Below are 17,699 nucleotides of genomic sequence, written 5' to 3'. Positions count from 1 at the left end.
TCCATCTGAAAACTATATTTGATAATATGCTATAATATAGCATCTCCTATGCTTAGTTATACTTAAATCTCCAGCCAATAATTATTTTTATCTAGTATTATTTGTGGCATAGGTGACAGAAAACAAATAGATTTCATGCTCTTGAGTTGGATCAGCATTCAGATCAGATCAGATCAGATCAGTCGCTCAGTCTTGTCCGACTCTTTGCAACCCCATGAATCGTAGACCACTGCAAATAGCAGGAGTATGGGAAAACATCAAAAGCTGAAAATCACAGCCAGTTATAAATAGAAAATAGCAATCAAAAGAAAGCTCTTGGCAAAGAATGAGAAAGCACTTTGTTTCAAAGAGGACAGATAGCAGGATCAAACCCATCTTATTTGGAAATTAAGGAGCACCAGCCATCCAGGCTTCACTAAGCCTATTAGTATGCCTGTTTCGATCCCAACATTCAAGTCTACAGTTAACATTTTTATTAAGTCACAAGATAAATACCTAACTCATCAATCTTCCTTTAGAAATAATAACTTTATCTCCTAACTCTTCCCATTTCCTTTTGCTTCTGTCTTTTCAAGGGTTGCAACTTTGAACTCTTATCAGTTGACAACAATAATGACTCTTCAGAATTAAGTTGAACATGCCTGCTCTAGAAGCTGAGCTTCCATTTCTACAAAGTAACTTTTAGTGATCCCAAGTGAAACTTTTATTGGCTCCCAGGTGTCCACACTATGGGCCACAAGCCAGTCAGAGAAAGCATCAATCTGTCAAGGAGATAAAGCTTCCACTGGACTTACGCCATCGCTCCACTGGTGTTATACTCCAGCCACCTCCTGTGACTCTCCTTGCTACAGTGTCCACTCATGTCACAGTGGATGTCTGCTAACTATTTGTTTTAAAAAAATATTTTAGTAAACTCTACAGGTATCACTTCATAAAGCAATCCTTGAGAAACAACTCTGTAAGTGTGAAATCTTAAAGACTGGAAGCTTTGTATGTGTGTGAGGTTTTTCAATATATGAGATTTGTTTGATTTCAATTTCTTTCAGATAAACATTTAGCTAAGGCCATCTCTGAGAGTTGGACTGTGAAGGCTGAGCACCAAAGAGTTGATGCTTTTGAACTGTGGTGTTGGAGAAGACTCTTGAGAGTCCCTTGGACTGCAAGGAGATCCAACCAGTCCATTCTGAAGGAGCTCAGCCCTGGGATTTCTTTGGAAGGAATGATGCTAAAGCTGAAACTCCAGTACTTTGGCCACCTCATGCGAAGAGTTGACTCATTGGAAAAGACCCTGATGCTGGGAGGGATTGTGGGCAGGAGAAGAAGGGGACGACAGAGGATGAGATGGCTGGATGGCATCACTGACTCGATGGATGTGAGTCTGAGTGAACTCCGGGAGTTGGTGATGGACAGGGAGGCCTGGCGTGCTGTGATTCATGGGGTCACAAAGAGTCGGACACAACTGAGTGACTGAACTGAACTGAAGGCCATCTCTCAATTTTGAATAATTTTGAGGCCATCTCTCAAAATTATTGGTATATTAATAAATAGGACCTAATGTTCAAGCTAAATAGCACCATGAACATTATACATTTCAGAAGTTGTATCCATCATTTTTCATGTTAAAATATTTTTAAAAACATTATCAAACCAACTACTGAAATGCACCTATGTATAGTATCCTAAATATTCATGAAATTTATAATGATTAACTAGGTAAAACATAGACCATATTTGTATTATAAAATATTTTAATTTATATGCTAGGAAATAAGAGTAGGTACATCTTCCCCACTGATACGTATGCAGCAAGGCAGTTTTAAACATAGGGGTTTATATTATGTTTTGCTTTCTCATTTGTGCAAACGCTTCTTGCCTGGGAAATTCTGTGGACAGGGGAGCCTGGTGAACTACTACATATAGTCACAAGTCAGACACAATTTAGTGACTAAACCACCATCACCAACTGATAATATAAAGTGTATTTTTCAGGGTTATTGATTATATGATATATGTTAATTTTTATTTGTCTTGCATAGCAATTTTTAAATGCTAATAATTAGATCAAGAGTTTTGAACAGTGAATATGAGTACTCGTACATTTTTTTCAACAATGTTTATTACTAATTATTACAGATTTATATAAGTAAAAGAAGTTGTGCAATAGGTTATACTCAGGAACTGTTCAACATAATACAGGTGTTCACAAATTATGGTGTGGGATTTCAGATTAGAGCATGTATAGTATCAAAAATAAGTTAAAATTAAATTTTAAAAATTGAATCAAATATAAAATATTAAATCTAATTAAAATTTAGATTAAAATTAAATAGTGTTCAATGTCAAGAAGAGTGAATATGGTAAACAGCCTTTACATTTGAGTTGTTGTTTTTATTGGGGCTTCTCTGATAGCTCAGACAGTAAAGAATCTGCCTGCAATGCAGGAGACCAGGCTTCAACCCCTGGGTCAGGAAGATCCCCTGGAGAAAGAAATGGCTACCCACTCCAGTTGTTTAATTGCTAAGTTGTGTCTGACTCTTTGTGACCCCAAGGACTGTAGCCTGCCAGGCTCCTCTGTCCATGGGATTTTCCAGGCAAGAATACTGGAGTGGATTGCCATTTCCTTCTCCAGGAGATCTTCCAAACCGAGGGATCAAACCCACATATCCTGTGTTGGCAAAGGGGTTCTTTAGCACTGAACCAACAAGGAAACTTCATTCACTTGAGTAGATAATTTTAATTAGCTAAGCTTCAGATCTGTAATAGAAGAACTGCAGTACTACAGAGGTAAAATATCTAACTTTTATATAAGAATGAAGTAATGCTTTCTTAGGAAAATAATAGTTAAGACGAGACTTGAAGGAAAGTTAGGGATTAACTTGACAAGGGTTGAGAATACATGTGGAGAAGAATTCAGAATCATTCAGATACAGAAACATTTATGAATTTCAAGTCAACGAGGAAAGAGAGAAGGGATAGAAGGTCAGTAATGACTGAGTTATATGAAACTGAAATATAATGAAACATAAGGCCAGAGAGTTAGACACAGCACAGACCTTGTAGCGCTCTGTAAACGTTAAGTATTTTGAAACACATTTAAGGGTAATGGAAGTCTCTGACTCCCATTAAGTAAGAAACTGATATGATGATTTGTCTTTGATTAAGGTCACTCTGACTGTAGAGTGAGAACTAGACTGGAGATCATTCAACCAAGGAAAGAGACACTATTGATCTGAGACATGGGAATGGAGAAATAGAGCCAGAAATAAGAAAGCATAAGATAAAATCAGCTAGTCTTGCTAACTAATTTAATGGAGAAAGGCAGAGAAAAATGTTGAAGAAATAGCAATAATGTTCAGATCTGTGGCTTTAACAACAAGGAAATTGTCAATACCATTTTAATAAGGGAAAAAAAGAAAAAACGAATAGGTCTGAGACCAAGAGGATTTAATTATTGTTGGACATGCTGAGTTTGAAACCTCTTTCAGACCTTGTGCTAGAGATATCCAATAGGCAAGCTGTAGGGGTTTCTAGCTCAGAAGTGGATGGACTAGAGATATGGAATTGTTGATCTCTGCAATGCTACACATGCATAGCAATTAAAGATCTGGGAATAGACTTTGTGTAATTGCATCATTAAAATCATAGGATAATTTAAGAGTGATTAAAAATTTAAGAATTGTGCACTGAGTTGGTTACATCTGTTGGGCTTTAGCAAAGTGAGAGCAAGCAGAATATCACAAATTTAGTTTCCTGAGAGAACTCAATTAGGAAACACCTAGTCATATTAGGATTCAGCTCCTGGAGGTCTGTGGCAGACAATTAACAACCACTGAATATTCATGAGCACTTCCACAGTTCTCAGCCAACTTGTAGTTGGGGCCATATGATTGGATTCTGGCAGGAGCCCAGTTGTACAATCATGAAAACACTTTCCATATGAGAGGAGTTTTTGCAAAGGATTGTAAAGAAATAAAGATTAAGACCTATAAATGAATATTCTATATTATAACAAGCATTCTTTTATCATTATTGTAAGGCAGTGGCCAATACGGACAGATCCTTGGAAAGGTGAGTTCATGGGGACTATGTATAGTAAGAGGGAGATAGAGGTGTTGGTAGACAGTCCTTGGATTTCATCAAGAGTCTTGTAGGATCAATTATAACTGAGTATTAGTATCTTTCTCATACTGGGCATGGGAATCCTCTGGTGTTTTGTCTTTAGTTCATAATAAAATGTGATATTTGCATGAATATATGTGAGGACATACACTTGCATGGTCCCCATACACATGGCCAGGAAAACATCAACCCAACATATAAAAACCCATGTTTAGTTCACCCTGAGATCAATATATCAACCGTTCTCCATGGCTCAAATATTTCACAGTTCACTTTACAGAAAAATTTACCTCCTCCCCAGAAAGTTACCCATTGTACAAAAGGAAAACACAAAGGTGACTACTCTAAATATTGCATGTGAGCACAACCTATTAGAAGTCACCAACATCATTGACATCCATCCTCATTTTTCAACGAGGGGACTTTGCTTCAGGCTCAAGAACGTATAGCACTAGAGTGAACAATCTAGGTGTTTTAATAGTCTTTTCCTTCACACTGATGGACTGAGTTATCTGATTGGTGAGATATAGAGAGCTGTACAGGCTCGGTTAACCCCACAAAGCCAAGTTAACAACTGGCTGGGGTCACTGTATTACATATATGTTTGTCCACTGATCTGTCATAAGTCTCTTACTGTATTATCCTATTGACTTGTAAAACAGGCCTCACTATTCTTTCATATGGCTGCCTGGCAAACTACTATTTAGGACACCACATTGTCCGCACAAGTGGTTCCAATTGTCCTCACTTTGGGGGTCTTGTTTTTGTAAGTGTTTCTTTGTTTTTGTAAGCCTTTCAGTGGTATAGTTTTTTTTCCTGTTCCCTATTCTTATCCTGGCTGCAATGTGCATGTGTGTGTGCTAAATCCCTTTAGTCATGTCTGACACTTCATGACACCATGCACTGTAGCCTACCAGGCTTCTCTGTCCATGGGATTCTCTAGGCAAGAATACTGGAGTGAATTGCCATGCTCTTCTTCAAGGGACCTTCCTGATACAGGGATCGAACCCATGTGTCTCGCATCTCCTACCCTGGCAGGCGTTTTTTTGTTTTTTTTAACCACTAGCACCACTTTGGAAGCCCCAACTGCTAAGTACTCAATTATTTCCTTCAAGCTGTGTATCTTGTTGATGATGCTTTTTCACTCCTTCGGTGAAACGGGGAAGGCTGGAGAGTGCGGGGCTAGGGATAAATTCTCTCCTTCAGCCAGAGTGTGTTTCCAGAATTGAGCTCTGGCATAGTCCTTTCTCCTAGAGACTAGGTTTGTCTTATGGGGACTGCTTCGTCTACACTTCACAGTAGTTCCTCTTCTTCTCTGTCTCTGGAACAGCAGAGGATTTTCTTGGGTCCTAAAATTGAGAACCTGGTCAGGTTCCTTGTAGGGAAGCTCATGAAAGTTTTGGGAATATCTAAGACTGTTCCCCTCAGAAATCTCTCCCTCTCTATCCCATACTCTGTCTCGAGCAATTCATCACAACTGCCATTTAATGTTTCTACCAGTATTATATTGATCCTGGAGTTTCTGCTTCTGGTGATTGGACCTACCTTGCTCTATCATTCCAGATGCACTTGTCTTTCCAGGTTGTAAAGCAATTGTCTGTCCTGAAATCTTGGAGTCCAAGAAAAACCACTGATTCTCAGTTTGTGTAGCTTTATCTTGTTCTAAGAACAGAAGAGATGAGATCAAGCACTTTGCACATTGGAGCTGAACCTGTATAATTTGCTATTTTTCTTCCTCATCTTTACATATGCCACTTTGTGGTGGTTTGGCTGGACACTGATGAAAATATAACCCTGGAATAAGTCATTAGAGGTTTTAAAAAGAAATGGTTACTACCTGGAAGTTGTGGACTATGAGATTGCAGTGTTTAAAATTTAAAGATCTGCATCATCAAAATATATCAGTATCTGTGTTCTACCCCAGGAGATTCTAATTTAATAGGTTTGCGGTGGGGCCCAGACATCAATGCATTTTAATATCTTTCCAGGTTATGGTAATATCTAACCAGATTGTGAACCACTGCCATAACAGAACTTAAAAGACCATCTCTAGAAAAAATTTATGATATGGCTCAGAGGTTTTCCTACTGAGGGGGCGGGGAGAGAGTTTTGATAAACCCCATTTGAGAATTTGAATACTTTTGCTGCAAAATATTTGAAACTATATATACATCAAAGCCTTTGACTGTGTGGATCACAACAAACTGGAAAATTCTTAAAGAAATGGGAATATCAGACCACCTTATCTGCCTCCTGAGAAATCTGTATGCAGGTCAAGAAGCAACAGTTAGGACCAGACAGGGAACAATGGACTGATTCAAAACTGGGAAAGGAGTATGTAAGGCTGTATATTGCCATCCTGCTTATTTAACTTATATGCAGAGTACATTAGGTGAAATGCCGGGCTGAATGAAGCACAAGCTAGAATCAAGATTGCTGGGAGAAATATCAGTAACCTCAGATATGCAGATGACACCACCCTTAGGGCAGAAAGTGAAGAAAAACTAAAGAGCCTCTTGATGAAAGGGAAAAAGGAGAGTGAAAAACTTGGCTTAAAACTCAGCATTCAAAAGATGAAGGCCACGGTATCTGATCCCATTACTTCATGGAAAATAGATGGGGAGACAGTGGAAACAGTGACAGACTTTATTTTCTTGGGCTCCAAAATCACTGCAGATGGTGATTGCACCCATGAAATTAAAAGACCCTTGCTCCTTGGAAGGAAAGTTGTGACCAAACTAGCCTGCATATTAAAAAGCAGAGACATTATTTGCCAAAAATGGCCCACCTAGTCAAAGCTATGGTTTTTCCAGTAATCATGTATGGATGTGAGAGTTGGACCATAAAGAAAGCTGAGCACCAGAGAATTGATGCTTTTGAACTGTGGTGTTGGAGAAGATTCTTGAGTCCCTTGGACTGCAAGAAGATCCAACCAGTCATTCATAAAGGACATCAGTCCTGAATATTCATTGGAAGGACTGATGATGAAGCTTAAACTCCAATACCTTGGCCACTTGACGGAAGAACTGACTCATTGGAAAAGACCCTGATGCTGGGAGGGATTGGGGGCAGGAGAAGGGGACGACAGAGGATGAGATGGTTGGATGGCATCACTGACTCCATGGACATGAGTTTAAGAAAGCTCCAGGAGTTAGTGATGGACAGGAAAGTTTGGCATGCTGCAGTCCATGGGGTCACAAAGAGTCAACACAACTGAGCAACTGAACTGCACTGAATATATAATAGAGAAAACAATGTTGGGGCAGGGCATTCAAGATTGAGGGTACTAACTGTGTCCCTCGGGGCACCCATGATGCTTACACTATCTTCCAATAGATGTTTCCTCGCTCACAAGCCAAAGTGTACTCTACTTAACAGAGAGAACTAGTTCAAGGGGTTTAAAATTGACCCATTTTAAAAACTGACCCAAGTTTAAAACTGATCAAGGGCACATATTCTATATGTATATATGATTTTATTTATCAAATAGGACTTGAACTGTTTTCTCTCAAGTGTTGTAAAAGATCCAGGTAGAAAAAGCATTAGCCAAACATAATGGTGCATAAGTTCAATATATCCTGTGTTAGGGACCATGAGGAATGGTATGTAAATTGAAGTTCTACATGAGCAGATGCTAGGAGTGCCCATGTGGACCTTGCTGATCTATCTGGGGCAGAACACTGCTGCTGCTAAGTCGCTTCAGTCGTGTCCGACTCTGTATGACCCCATAGACGGCAGCCCACCAGGCTCCCCCGTCCCTGGGATTCTCCAGGCAAGAACACTGGAGTGGGGTTCCATGTCCTTCTTCAATGCATGAAAGAGAAAAGTGAAAGTGAAGTCGCTCAGTCGTGTCTGACTCTTTGCAACCCCATGGTCTGCAGCCTACCAGGCTCCTCCGTCCATGGGATTTTCCAGGCAAGAGTACTGGAGTGGGGTGCCATTGCCTTCTCCAGGGGCAGAACACTAGAGCAAAGCAATAAGAACCACTGACTATGTCCCTAGAGTCACTTTGAATTCAGCATTAATTTCTAGCTTCAATTGCCAGAATCATAGTTCCACTTCAATTTTCATGAAGTTAATCTGACATATCTGTGAGATTTCATGTTTATCCAAAAAAAATGTATCCCCTTATTTGATATAATTTAAGGAGTCTGTTTCTTACACTCAAATACGGCTCATTAAGTTATACAAGGAGCCATATAATTTAGTCAAATGTAGCACAGGATTATATTAACCTATGTTTAAATCTCGGGCTCAGCCACGTCTAGGTCTCCCATTTAATTAAAAAAAAAAACAAAACACACAGACATGCCTCGTTTTATTGCGTTTCACTTTACTGCACTTCAGAGATACTGTGTTTGTGGCAATCTGGGTCAAGATAGTCTATTGGCTCCATTTTCCCAACACCATTTGCACTCTTGTCTCTCATATTTTGGTAATTCTCACAATAGTTCAAAAAACATTTGCAATGGTACCTGTGATCAGTCATCTTTAATGTTACAACAACAAAATGATTATTATTTCTTGGAGGGTCAGATGATGGTTAGCATTTTCAGCAAGGAAATATCATTAATTATCTTACATTTTTAACATAATGATACAACACACTTAACAGGGTAAACATAACTCTTATATGCACTAGGAAACCAAAAAAATTGTGTGACTCACTGAAATGTGACATTTGCTTTATTGCAGTGGTCAGGAACTGGCAATATCTCTGAGGTGTGCTTGTATTATGGTGGTTCAGTTCAGTTCAGTGCAGTAGTTCAGTCGTGTCTGACTCTTTGCCATCCCATGAATCACAGCACCCCAGGCCTCCCTGTCCATCACCAACTCCTGGAGTTCACTCAGACTCACGTCCATCAAGTTAGTGATGCCATCCAGCCATCTCATCCTCTGTCGTCCCCTTCTCCTCCTGCCCCCAATCCCTCCCAGCATCAGAGTCTTTTCCAATGAGTCAACTCTTCACATGAGGTGGCCAAAGTACTGGAGTTTCAGCTTTAGCATCATTCCTTCCAAAGAAATCCCAGGGCTGATCTCCTTCAGAATGGACTGGCTGGATCTCCCTGCAGTCCAAGGGACTCTCAAGAGTCTTCTCCAACACCACAGTTCAAAAGCATCAATTCTTTGGCGCTCAGCCTTCTTCACAGTCCAACTCTCACATCCATACATGACCACAGGAAAGACCATAGCCTTGACTGGATGGACCTTAGTTGGCAAAGTAATGTCTCTGCTTTTGAATATGCTATCTAGGTTGGTCATAACTTTCCTTCCAAGGAGTAAGTGTCTTTTGATTTCATGGCTGCAATCACCATCTGCAGTGATTTTTGAGCCCCCCAAAATAAAGTCTGACACTGTTTCCACTGTTTTCCCATCTATTTCCCATGAAGTGATGGGACCGGATGCCATGATCTTCGTTTTCTGAATGTTGAGCTTTAAGCCAACTTTTTCACTCTCCACTTTCACTTTCATCAAGAGGCTTTTTAGTTCCTCTTCACTTTCTGCCATAAGGGTGTGTCATCTGCATATCTGAAGTTACTGATATTTCTCCCAGCAATCTTGATTATGGTGGTAGTAGTGATAATTGCCAAGTCCATATCCTTTTTTGGAGATTTATTGCTGGAGTTCTTAAAACTGGAGCCACATTCCAGGAACTTTCATCATGTTTTTAATATGAGAAAAGATAAAAAATAAAGAGATAAAGATCTTAACCAGGAAAAAAACTGATTCCTGAAATAAATTTCTTTTTGTAAACCTAGAAAGAATCACATTCTTCTTTAGGAATTTAAGGTGGGATCCAAGAAGACTAAATCACTTTATTTCATTTTCTTTGCTGTTTTTCTTTTTTTGATTTTTAAAAGACTAAAGTTTTCTAATAAGGGTTCGTTTTCTGTGTTTTTTGGCTGGGAGAATCTCTGTAATTGACCATAACAAGATAGTATCAGGGAGAATTGACTAGGAAGAACTTCATTGGAGAATTTCTGGTATTATTTGTATGAGACAGTACGTGTGATACTATGGATGTGGTCACAATAACTATGATTATAAAAACCTTATTTCTAATGCAAGAACTTGAGCATATGAGTATTAACATGTTCCTCATAAGATGGCTACAGAAGTACAGATGTGAACCAAATTTCAGTAAATATAAGCACCAAAAGGAGCTTGATTACCACAGAATGAGCGTTATATATAGTATAGAAGGAGTCTGGGAGAGATGTTCCAATCAGATTTATTAATAAATGTTTCATTGGGCTCAAGAATGAGCCCAAATATTGCACAGAAGCCTTAGATAATTAAGAGATCTGTGTAAATTCTTTGGATTATAAACAAATGAAAATATTTGGTTTCCATAAGGAGTTATCCTATTTGAGGCTTTTTGCTTCACTCCTTATTATTGTGTGTGTGTGTGTGTGTGTGATTTAATTCACCTAGCATAGTACTCCTCTGGAGAAGGAAATGGCAACCCGCTCTAGTATTCTTGCCAGGAAAATTCCATGGACAGAGGAGCCTAGTGGGTGACACAGTTCATGAGGTTGCAAAGAGTTGGACATGACTGAGCACACATACCAGGCATCATAGTTCTCACATTTAAATTGTAAATCATAATGCTTTTTAGTATATTCATGAAGGTGTACAACCACCACCAATGTCTAATTACTGAGTATTTTCATCACCCACACAATAAATCTCATTCTATTTACAAGTAACTCCTCATTCCCCCTTTCCTCCAGTTCCTGACCACCACTTACCTACTGTTTGTTCATACAGGTTTGTCTCTTATAGGTATTTCATATAAGCAGAATCATTTACTATTTGTCCTCTTGTGTCTGACTTATTCTACTTTTTATAAGGATTATTTATGTTGTAGTATATCAACACATTATTTCTTTTTTGTGGTGAATATAGCCTACTGCATGGTGTATTAATTTCCTAAGACTGCTGTAATGAAGTACCATAGACTGGGTTGATCAAAAGAACAGAAATGTACTGTCTCATAGTTCTACAGGCTAGGTATATGAAATCAATGTATTAGCAGAGCTATGCTCCCTCTAAGACCCTGGGTAGAATCTTTCTTTGCATCTGGAAGTGTCTGCAGGTACTTGACTTCCCTTGGCTTGTATTTCCATCCTGCCAAACTCTGCCTCTGTCATCACATGGCCTTCTTCCTGTGTGTCTGATTTTAGAGGGCACTTCCCTTTTCTAATAAAGACACCAGTTGCTGCTGCTGCTGCTGCTAAGTTGCTTTAGTCATGTCTGACTCTGTGCGACCCCATAGACGGCAGCCCACCAGGCTCCCCCGTCCCTGGGATTCTCCAGGCAAGAACACTGCAGTGGGTTGCCATTTCCTTCTCCAATGCATGAAAGTGAAAAGTGAAAGGGAAGTCGCTCAGTTGTGTCCAACTCTTCACGACCCCATGGACTGCAGCCCACCAGGCTCCTACATCCGTGGGATTTTACAGGCAAGAGTACTGGAGTGGGGTGCTATTGCCTTCTCCGAAGACACCAGTTATTAGGCCCTAATATTATATTAGGGCCTCATGATGACCTCATCTTTACTTGATAAAATATGCAAACACTCTATTTTAAAAGTTCACATTCTCAGACAAGTTTGATTAGGATTTCAACATATCTTTTGAAAGATACGATTCAACCTATAATATACAGGCATCCACATTTCCTTAATCCATTCATTAGCTGAAGGGCACTGGGTTGTTAAGCTCTTGTTTATTGTGAATCATGCTGCTATGAGTATTTACGTACAAGTTTTTACATGGACATGTTTTAATTTGGTATATACCTAGCACCCGGTGGCTCAGATGGTAAAGAATCTGCCTGCAATGCAGGATATCTGAGTTCAGTCCCTGGGTCAGGAAGATCCTCTGGAGATGGAAATGACTACCTACTCCAGTATTCTTGCCTGGAAAATCCCATGAACAGAGGGGCTTGGCAGGCTACAGTTCATGGGTCGCAAAGAGTCAAACACAACTGAGTAACACTTTCACTTTCGTATTTAGCACATTGACTTTAAAGTGGGATTGCTGGGTCACTTCTACTAGTAATATATAAGACTTCTGATTTTCCACATCTTCATCAAGATTATTGTCTGCATTTTTATTATAGCTATCAATTGGGTGTGAAATGATATCTCATTTTGATTAACATTTCTCTAATCATTTGATGTTGAGCATCTTTTCTTGTGCTGATTGGCTAAGCTTCTTTGGTGAAATGTCTATTCCAACCCTCTCTCATTTTAAAATTTGGTTGTCTTTTGTCACTTCTTAACTCACTAAGATGAGTGATTTATCTTGTTGGTGAGAGAGCAAAAACACAAAAGTAGAGAGATCTTACTCTAAAGCTTCACAACACATGTTCTTCATCAGACATGTCTTTGAAATTTTTAGTGAAGCTTCCTAATGAGTCATTTTTATTATGGGAAGAAAGGACTTGGGACAATTTATGGTTCTCTCGAAGTCCTTCCTTCACATTAGAGACCCAGGGTAATAGATACGTCTCTAATGAGGTCTTTGATCACTTTCACTTTTTATAAAAAAATAAAAGAGCACTTAGTTAATGAAACATTTCCATATCATAATCTAGACGATCATTTATTTTGCACTATATTTTCTAAGGATTCAGTCTCCTAAATTCATAAAAGATGGATTTGGTTACTATAAGCAATCCTGAGTTAGAGATCCTCTATAAGATAATTCCTTTAGTATGGATTTCCCTTTATTCTAATATCATTGGTTTATTTTCCAGGATAGTCAGTTGTCAACATATTTGAAGATGATTAGACAGAATTACCTGCTTTCTTTCTTTTTGGAAGTTGTCCTTTTCCCTCAGCCCTGAAAATTGGGACATAATTGGATCTTGAGTTGGCTATTTTAGCTCCTTCCTCCCTAATGAACACTATAATTGGCCCACATTTCTTGGATAAGACTTTTCAATCTTAAAATTGTTTGTGTGCATGTGTGTGTGTGTGTGTGTGTGTGTGTCTGTGTCTGTGTCTGTGCATGTATGTATGTATGGTTGGCTGCAGCATGAATAGCATGTAGGTCTTTACTTTCCTTTTTTATCTTGTACGAGTATCTTACTTAATTAAGTATGTTTGCTCTGCCCATTAAATATTCCCTGAAATGAGTTGGCTGAGATCTATAGACTAGTGCTTCTTAAAGGGTGTTCTCCAGAGCAGCTGAATCAGCATCACTTGGGGACTTATTAGAAATGCAGATTCTCAGGCTCCATTTCAGACCTGTTAAATCAGAAGCTATGAGGTTGAGCCCAGTTGTCTGTGTTTTTCAAGTCTTCCATATGTTCTAATGCATGCTCTATTTTGAGAACTGCGTTTAGACTGTGAGGCAAGTATTGGTAGTCTCATCACTTAATTCAGCATCGTAGTTAGTCCCAGGTTCTCATTTAAAAGATTCCTTTCAGTGCAGTTGAGTCACTCTGTCATGTCCGACACTTTGCGATCCCATGAACTGCAGCACACCAGGCTTCCCTGTCCATCACCAACTCCCCCAACTCACCAGCTCCTGGAGTTTACTCAAACTCATGTCCATACAGTTGGTGATGCCATCCAACCATCTCATCCTCTGTTGTCCCCTTCTCCTCCTGCATTCAATCTTTCCCAGCATCAGGGTCTTTTCAAATGAGTCAGCTCTTCGTATCAGATGGCCAAAGTATTGGAGTTTCAGCTTCAACATCAGTCTTTCCAATGAATATTAAGGACTGATTTCCTTTAGGATGGATGGTGGATCTTCTTGCTGTCCAAGAGATTCCATTAGTTTTCGGTAATTTTCAGAAAAACAGGCCTCCAGCCATTTTGGCTTTTGAAAATATTATTACTCCCTATTTTAAAGAAAAGCAATCCATATATGTTGAAAATAAATCTGTATTTTTTAATAAAAATATCAAGCTTTCAATTTAGTCCTTACCTTGATACTTATGATAGCTGTCTTTTCAGAGACTACCTTTACTCAATCTTAAGACTCAGAATGAAAAACTTTTATTATTTCAGCGCATCACAGCTAGAATCTACTGTTCAGTCTTTACACCTTTCAAGTAAGGAATATAATGAGGCTATCAGGACCAAATCTACTCCCATATTCTGCATAAGTTTAGTCAATATGCCTGGGGTGATTTTATCCTTATCTGTATCTATTTCCTGGTGTTACCATGGCTTCCAAGGACTTCTGAGAGAGAAGAAAATGTTTCTCCTATCTGTACATGACTTGCAATAAGAAATCTGTATTTTAAAGGATCTCTTCAATTGACAGCCCTTCAATGCTTAAATAATTCAAACTTGCAGTATTTGTTTGATGAAAAATATTTACTTTGTTTTCTTTAAACCTAAAATTCTAAAATATTTAAAATTTTAAATAGCAAGAATCCAATCTTAGGCCTAAATATAGTTCACACCAATACATTAAAATATCTGGAGGAGTTTGGAGGAGATACTTAAAGATATGCATTTATTTGAGGTATCCTACTGTACTTGGATTGACAAAAATAAACCCACAAACTAAACAACAACAAAAAAACCCTTACCTATCACAACTGAATACATACATATATATATATATATATATATATATAGAGAGAGAGAGAGAGAGAGAGAGAGAGAGATGTACCAAGGCCAAAATTTAATAGAGACTTAAACATTTTTATTAATTAGAGTTCTCCAGAGAAACAGAACCATATAAATATGAAGAGATTTATCCTAAAGAATTGACTTGTGTAGTTATGGAGACTGAAAAAGTAAAAAAAAAAAAAAAAGAAAAAAAACACAATTCTCTGTCATTCTCTATGATTGAAACACTAAAGTATTTAGAGAAGTACTATATTATAAACTTAAAATGCATTAATAAAAACCTTTCATTTCACTCTTTCTGGTCTATGTTAAAATCCATTTTAAGTTTTACTCCTCATATAAATTTCCCTTTGTAATAATAATTTAAATCATCAGTCAGTTCAGTTCAGTCGCTCAGTCATGTCCGACTCTTTGCAACCCCAAGAACTGCAGCACACCAGGCCTCCCGTCCATCGCCAACTCCCAGAGTCCACCTAAACCCATGTCCATCGAGTCGATGATGCCATCCAACTGTTGCAGGAAGGGGGACCCCTTCCAGGGCCCGAAACTGGGCTCTTGTCTAACACTTGGAAATGAATTGTCTGAGGAGACACATGTGCTTACAAAGCAAGAGATTTTATTGGGAAAGGGCGCCCCGGCGGAGAGCAGGAGGTTAAGGGAACCCAGGAGAACTGCTCTGTCACATGACTTGCAGTCTCAAGTTTTATGGTGATGGGATTAGTTTCTGGGTTGTCCTTAGCCAGTCATTCTGACTCAGAGTCCTTCTTGGTGGTGCAAGCCTTGTTCAGCCAAGATGGATGCCAGAGAGAAGGATTCTGGGAGGTGGTCAGACAGGTGGTGTCTCCTTTTGACCTTTCTCAAACTCTTCTGGTTGGTGGAGGCTTATTAGTTCCCTGTTTCTTACCAGGACCTCCTGTCCTAAAACAACTCATGAAAATGGTTACTATGGTGCCTGGCCAGGGTGGGCGGTTTCAATCAATGTGCTTCCCCTAATACAACCATCTTATCCTCTGTCGTCCCCTTCTCCTCCCGCCCTCAATCTTTCCCAGCATCAGGGTCTTTACCAATGAGTCAGCTCTTCGCATCAGGTGGCCAAAATATTGGAGTTTCAGCTTCAACATCAGTCCTTCCAATGAACACCCAGGACTGATCTCCTTTAAGATGGACTGGTTGGACCTCCTTGCAGTCCAAGAGACACTCAAGAGTCTTCTCCAATACCACAGTTCAAAAGCATGAATTCTTTGGTGCTCATCTTTCTTCACAGTCCAACTCTCATATCCATACATGACCACTGGAAAAACCATAGTCTTGACTAGATGGACCTTTGTTGGCAAAGTGATGTCTCTGCTTTTTAATATGCTGTCTAGGTTGGTCATAACTTGCCTTCCAAGGAGTAAGCGTCTTTTAATTTCATGGCTGCAATCACCATCTGTAGTGATTTTGGACCCCAGAAAAATAAAGTCAGTCACTGTTTCCATTGTTTCCCCGTCTATCTGCCATGAGGTGGTGGGACCAGATGCCATGATCTTAGTTTTCTGAATGTTGAGCTTTAAGCCAACTTTTTCACTCTCCTCTTTCACTTTCATCAAGAGGCTCTTTAGTTCTTCACTTTCTGCCATAAGGGTAATATCATCTGCATATCTGAGGTTATTGATATTTCTCCCAACAATCTTGATTCCAGCTTGTGCTTCCTCCAGCCCAGCGTTTCTCATGATGTACTCTGCATAGAAGTTAAATAAGCAGGGTGACAATGTACAGCCTTAACGTACTCCTTTTCCTATTTGGAACCAGTCTGTTGTTCCATGTCCACTTCTAACTGTTGCTTCCTGACCTGCATACAGGTTTCTCAAGAGGCAGGTCGGGTGGTCTGGTATGCCCACCTCTTTCAGAATTTTCCACAATTTATGTGATACACACAGTCGGAGGCTTTGGCATAGTCAATTTAAATCATATTTAATACTTAAAAGCATCTATTAAATTAACATCATTTAAAAATAACGTCAAAGCTGTAAGATAAATTACTACTTTATGCAAATTTCAAGAGATTTATATAAAATATAAGGTATAAAGTTATGATATGGGCATTTTTGTTTTAAATTCAATTAAAACCCTATTAAGGCTTCTTTAGACATTTCCATTAAATTATTGTATTTATTGAACTAGAAAAATAAATGTGATTGTCATTTTAACTCCTTTAATTGAAACTTTTTAATTTTCTTATTCTCTTATAATTATCATTGGACTTAGCTTTTAAAGTCACTTTTAATTTGTATTCTATGTTAGCATCATAGTAAAACGTACATGGATACAATGTGCCCTTGATTTTTATAAAAGCAAGGATTAGTGCCTATTATATTCTTGTGCTTTTCCTCATTCTTTCATATGACAGCTTCAGTCCATTTAATGCTATTTTTTAAATTCAAATAAGATCCTTTCATTTGATTTAGCACTTTAGCATCTAAAGTCACTTTGCTTAATGGGTCTGGTTTTGACTTTTTTAGTCATTTTTATTCATAAATGTACCACGATGTTCATCATTGTATAAGGCTTACGATGAATCCAACCACAGATCACTGAAAAAAAGGCATAGAGTCAGATAGCAGGACACCTTATTAGCACTTTTTTTCAGACCAATAATCATGCTATTATTTGAATTTAGCAAATTGCTGTCATACCATGCACTCCAAGCCCTTTTTTAAATGACCCTGTCAGATTATTTTGTTGCTGGGTTGAAGCCAACCATAATAATGTTGCTAAATGTGAAATTTGGATGTACACAGCTCTTGTTCCACACCACTGGAAAGAAACGAATGTTTTCCCACCACAGTGCAAGAGAGTACATCTATATTTCTTAATTTCAGTTTTTTATTTGAAGATAGGTATCTCAGCTGGTGTCTCCTTTAGGTAGCAGTCAAGCCTAAACCATAGTGATAAGCATGGTGGTGGTTTACTTGCTAAGTCATGTCCGACTCTTGTGACCCAC

The 17,699-nt window shown here is 38.7% G+C and overlaps 2 long non-coding RNA genes across 2 annotated transcripts in view; one reads left to right on the top strand and one right to left on the bottom strand.

The window, feature by feature from the left end:
* The window catches only part of LOC147349192 (uncharacterized), a 503,453-nt gene extending 502,059 nt beyond the window's left edge, over positions 1-1,394 (top strand). The window contains exon 7 of the long non-coding RNA XR_015149560.1: positions 576-1,394. This is a non-coding gene — a long non-coding RNA (uncharacterized LOC147349192). The remainder of the gene's footprint in view (positions 1-575) is intronic.
* LOC147349191 (uncharacterized) overlaps positions 1-17,699 on the bottom strand; it is a 284,621-nt gene that overhangs the window by 3,259 nt on the left and 263,663 nt on the right. The gene's annotated exons all lie outside the window — the stretch shown is intronic.

This window comes from Bos grunniens, chromosome 21 (assembly GCF_055505025.1).
Source record: "Bos grunniens cultivar Pamir isolate PY7600 chromosome 21, Bosgru_T2T1.0, whole genome shotgun sequence".
Lineage (NCBI taxonomy): Eukaryota > Metazoa > Chordata > Mammalia > Artiodactyla > Bovidae > Bos > Bos grunniens.
This window is presented reverse-complemented; position numbering and strand designations above follow the sequence as displayed.